The following is a 6,000-nucleotide window of genomic DNA, read 5'->3' on the forward strand; positions in this document are numbered from 1 at the left end:
GGGGGGGGAGCTTAAAAAATGGAAGAGAATATCTAGAATGTCCAGAGACTAGATTTTGAGAAAATCTATGGCACAGGCATTGGCTTAGCTAGTTATACTAAATAAATCAGACTCTTCCTTTCCCTTCCTTTATTCGTTGAGAGAGAGGAATGAGGTTCTCTGTGCTCATATGCTGTCTGTGACAGAAGGCCCCTGACTGTACAGTGCTCACTACAGTGGTTCTTGTAGCTCTAATGACATTGTGAATTTAACAGAAACTTTAGGAGTACTGTGGTATGAGGCAGGGCAAAGCAGGCAGAAAAGCATTGATATTAAAACTACTGCAGGTCTTGAGAACCAAGGTCTTGCATTAATTTCTTCCTGTCATTAACTTTCCTTGTCTTAGCAATATTTTCTGTAGGATGTGAAGTCATAACTGATATTGATTGCTGTGTAGTCTGAAGCAGAGCTAAGCGTCAGCTTGCATTAAGCTGTAGCTAGACCTCTCCTCCCCCCACCCCCAGCCCTCCTCTCCTCCTCAGTGCTTTAATGCCATAAGTAGGTCATTGCAGAACTGGAAGCTGTATTTTTTTCCTTCTCCCCCATGTGGCTGCTGGAATACATTTAATTGCAGAGCAGAAAATCAAAGCTGGAGTAGCCAAGCTCACCTCCAAAAGATAATTAGCACATCTCTGTGCAGTGTGCTGGAGGGTGGGCTGCAATTATGGATGGATAAACACGTTGGTGTTTGGAGTCCTCACCTTCTTAAAAGCAATCCCTTTTTGAGACCTCAACAGATTCATATTTTATTGGGCCAAAGCAATGCCTAGATTCCCAGCTGAAATGCACTGATGGGTGTTTAATCAGGGAGCAGGGAAATGGGTGGCTTTGAGGCTGCATTTTGGAGAGTTGGATGAAGAATAATATAGAAGTAGCAAACTGAAACTGAGGGAGAGGAGGGAAATGAGGTTTTACTCCAGACTGTGTCAGGTGAAGTGCAGAAGGCCAGCTTCCAGCAGATGTGTGGTGAGGCTGTAATCCAGCCTTTGATGGCTGGTATGCTTCTGAGTGTTTTGACACCAACCCCATTACGGTGAATGTATGAAGACACCTGTTTGAAAATGCTTGATTTCTGGCTGCATTTAACAAAAAGAGTATTTAAGCTTTAGATTATTGAACTGGAGAATGGATTGGACTAGGGTTCATTTACAAAAGTCTAAACAAGCTGCTCAGTTTAAGCATAGGATAAGAAGTTATCTAGAGTCTGTTCCCAACTCTGCTAGGAAATTCCTAAATGAACTCTCTGTAAGAAATTAATGTGTTATGGTATTATTTTAAAAGCTTTAGTAAGCACTCGAGTGAGAACGAGAGAAAGTAATAACCAGTGTCACAAAAATCTTTGTTAGCAACTCAAATACCTGCTCTTATGTTGCTGATTTAATCATTATACCAATATAGTTGTTGGTTGGGTTTGGTTATTTTGTTTAAGTGAGATAAACTTCTTCATCTTCATCATATACATTGTGTTAATAACTGGACAGTTGAATGATGGAAGTTTTATCCAGAATTCCCTTACAGCCATAAATACACACATTGTCATTCATCACTGGAAAGAGCTAAATCTGCAGGGACTACCTGTCACACTTTAATAACGTTAACTACATTTCATTGGCAGCTACAGACAGAAGATTTTATACAGATGGCTTCCTTTGAGGTTGGTTAGAAAAAAGTATATGTAATCCTAAAATTCAAAATGGTAACTTTTATACACACATAGTACGCTGAGACTTCACGTGACCATGACATGAGAGCTTACTGAGGGCTTTTTTGGAGATAGCTAGGAGATTCTGAATGGGTCATGACTTGTCTCAGGATGGGGTGTTTGAAGGAGCAAGGGCCCTATGCAGAGCAGAGCCAGGAGAGGTGCAGCCACACGGGACCTCTGCAGCCGGTCACCTTGCTGCTGTTCTCCCTCTTGCCCCATGGAAGAGAGAGCTTGGCAATGCATGCCAGATTTGAAATGATGGGTCAGATTCAGAGCTGAGGTGAGTCTCCTCTGAAGTTGTGCCAAGCTGGAAGTGGTGTAACAGTTTGCAGGAATTACATTAAGTTTCTTGTGGGTTTCTGTCCAGCCTTGGAACAAATATACATGCTGGCACAGTGCTGCTGGCTCTTCACTGCTACGCCTTACACGTCTTCTGAAATAGGGTAATAGAGCTAATTTCTTTTTTTTTTTTTTTTTTTTTTTTTTTTTTTTTTTTTTTTTTATGCTGAACTACCTTGCCAATAGCAAGGCTAGTTTATTCAGTTACAACTGAATCCAGATTGACAGACACAGGGAAGATGCTAGCTCACAGTAAAAAAAAACACTCCTGCTCCACGGGAAATACTTAAAAATGTGTAAAATCTTCCCTCTTTTTGCCATCAGATAATTCTGATCACTTTGCTTTATTTAGCTATAAGACCTCTAGTTTTTGAGTTATCAGAATCATTTTTCTGTAGGTTTCTATTCTGTGCAAATCCTTGTGGATATTTTTTTTTTTTTCTTTTTATGGAGGCTGTGTCTGGATCTGCCACTAGCTCTGCTGGTTATATGTCCCTTTTAGTGCCTTAATTTGTAGAACAGGATAACGCTACTTTCTTCCTTTGCAAAACCACTGAAGAGTTACAGCTGAAAAGGAAGCTCGGTATCATTATTTTTTTTCTTGCTGTGTGGGGAGCTCCTTTTCCGTGGCTGAAATAGTAACATTCATTCTTCATTAATTTAAATTACAAATTGAAAATCAGTAGCTTCTCTGCAGAGATGGTGACAACACTGCAGCTCTGAAGTGCAGCACACAGAGTCAGACCGTCGGCTGATGTAGCTCAGTGTATTCCACTGGAGGGAAGAAAGCTGTGTTTTACAGCAGATAAGCATCTGCAATATCTCTAAAAGCCCTCTCCACAATCTGTCACTTGCTACAGTGGGCTAGCAGCAGAATGATTCAATAGGGAAGATAAGGAGTTATGGAAAGGCTCATTTTCTCCTAACACAAGAAAAGGAGCTTGGTCAGAAAAGCAAGGCATGAGTTAGTCTGTTCTCCAGGGAGCACTTACCCCAGACCCTGTCCAATAGCTGTTGTTTTCGACCTCTTTTAGTTTGTCAAAACTAAAGGGCCAAATTTTCAAGCAAGCATTTTAGGCACTGGGTCATGGGAAGATAGCAGGTGACAAAGTGCACTAAAAGGAGTTCCCTGAGTCTGTACAGCACAGCTGATCTTAGCTGGGGGGTTAGGATGGCTCCAACCTATGTTTTCTGCCTGTTGTGTTCAAAGACAACCACCTCTGGGCACAATGTTTCCATGCCCCTTGCCTGGCTGCATCAGGGCATGCCAGCAGCTGAAGGCAGGGCAGAGGCAGCTGCCCGTGGTGGCTCTGCACCAGCGAGGAAAGTCTTGCAGCTTCCCTTGCTCTTTGCCCAGTTGGAGTGATGTAAAAGGAGCAGATGGCATTAAGGAATTTGGCCAGTGCTATTTTCATTATTCGTTCAGTTGCACAGCTTTTGCATAAAATATATGGGTTTAAAAGAATAAAATGAAATAAAGCAATAATGTGCACATAGTTGCAAAACCAAACTATTGAAGAACCCAGGGTTTTGTATTCTTGGTGTCTCTTGGAGTTGAGAGGTAACACCTATTTTTCACTTAAGTTTTCAAACCATTTTCAAGTTTATTTTTACATTTATTAAATATATTTTTATGAGAAAGTTAGACCAACAATTGATAACTGCTCCGTTTTCAACATCTTTAGTTAAATAGCCTTAGGAACTTAAAACTTTTGTATTTTTAAAGATTAGATTTTTTTGAACAATAATAAATTTTGTGGTTTACTTTTAAAAGAAAAACTTTTTTACCCCAAGGTCTGAAAAATGAGGTTTTATTTGTGTTAAAAGGTAGAAAATTTTGAATTATAGTATTCAGCAACTATCTTCTGAAGCTGTGTTTCCTTGTTTTCTGTTTTTGTTGAGTGACCATGGAAAGCTAATTATTGTTTGGTTATATTGGCTGAAATGTGTAAGATATTGCCAACAAGAAAGCAGTGTTCCTTTTTCAGTGGGCATCAAACAGACACTTCATCAGTCTAACACCTCATCTAATTAATTTCCTTCCAGATATTTCATTTCTTTAATTCAGATGGCAAAAATACCACAATGTCTCCATGCACTTTTTTTTTTTTTGGACATCTACTTGGGTGACAGATCTTTATTTCATATAATTAGAGATGATATAAAAAGCTGCAGATTTCAGATCTTTCTCCTCAGGGAACCATCTCCTGGGCCATGAAGAAAAAAAATTGAAATTATGTATTTCCTGTAAAGTATAATTAGACCACTTTAAAGAAATTCTATAATCGGATGCTGAGTTGGTGTACAAGAACACATTGTTTCCTTAAACTTGCTTAACGAGCATAGAGAATTCTTATTAGCTGATAGTATAGTGCTGTCCTGTCATTATCTTCCTTCTGAGGTCCCATAACTAAGGCTGAGCTAAGCAGTCTCAAAAAATTTGAAATTTCCTCTTGATTCCTGCATAGAAATCTTGGCTCTACATTAAACCTGACCTTTTTCCAGTCACTGAATTTTTTTGATATGTTGTTTTGCATGCCTGATATCCATTCAGGACAGGAAGGGGAAGTACCAGAAATGCAATAGGAAATTTGGGTAAAGATCTGTAACAGCAGAAAAACTATATCAGAGCAGCAGTTGAAGATTCATTATTCACCACCTTAAGTTCAAAATGGCATAAATTTCAGCCTTGCTTTTGATCCATCAAAGCCTACTTAGATGTGCAGAAATGTATTTGAGTAGACAGAATCTTTAAGTGATTGTCATACATATATATAGCACATTTAACTAAGACTGATGGATTTCCTTTCCTGAACTAAGAGTGAGATTGGCTGCAGGCTTTTTTAAAAAAAAATTATTTTAACATTAAAAAATAGGGGGTTTAATATTAAAATCCACATCCCTGGATTGTCTTGAGTTGTGCATCTAAGAAGGCCCCATTCTTTGGATATTAAAAATGATAATGGATTCACATAGTTTTTCTCTTCACCAGAGATTAAGGACACATCAGCCCTTCCGAAGTCATCTTAAACTCTGAAGTCATGCCATTAGTAGGTGTAGTAGGAAAACAGCAGGAGAACTACCAGCATGTCTCTACTAGCTAGAAGTATTACCCTTGACACTTACAGATGCACTGAGGTCCACTCGGAGACACACAAAGTTACATATACCAAAACTCAACAGAACATGCTGATTTTTGTACCTCCTCAGACATTCCCCCCTAAAGCTATTGAGGCTGACACAGACACCTGGGTTTGAAGTATAGAGTTTTATGATCATCTAGATAAAGTTTATTCTAAAGTTTCCTCCTGTTGGGGCATAAACCACTTTAACACAGCACTAATGCTGCAAACTTCCTTTTACTGTCTGTTGGCCCTGCATCTTGATAGGGCAGTGGAATGGATGAGAAGAGGTGTTCCCCAATTACATGAAAGGTAATGCATATAAAATGGAAACCCACATTCCTCCTTCCTCCTGCTGGAGGGCTGGTAATGTACTGAAAGCACAGGCAGCCTGTGGTTCTGTTTGTGGAGATGTTACAGTTTCTCTGTATTAATTTTTTACCTTGGAAACCTTTTTTTGTAACTTACTGACTCCCTGTGAGAAAGGAGCTGGGTTCTGAGGTCTCAGCCAATGCTGGTCCACATGGGGTCACTGCTGACCTTTAACTGATTCACTTTGGTACTGGGTGCTGAGCTTTCTTATCAATCAAATTTTAATTGCCTCTTTTTCTTACCCAGTAAAACCAGAAATACTGGACTACATTTGCTGCAGCCTGGTGCTTTCTGTTCTCCATGATGGTTACAGAGATAGGTCTATAAGAGGAGGTGAAATAGGTAGGGAGGTGCTCCTTTGTATCTTCTGGGGAATACAACGAGAACACAGCAGTCCCTAGAGGCAGTGACTTATGCTAACCT

The sequence above is a fragment of the Merops nubicus genome, unplaced genomic scaffold (assembly GCF_000691845.1).
Source record: "Merops nubicus isolate BGI_N331 unplaced genomic scaffold, ASM69184v1 scaffold20924, whole genome shotgun sequence".
NCBI classification, from domain to species: Eukaryota; Metazoa; Chordata; class Aves; order Coraciiformes; family Meropidae; genus Merops; species Merops nubicus.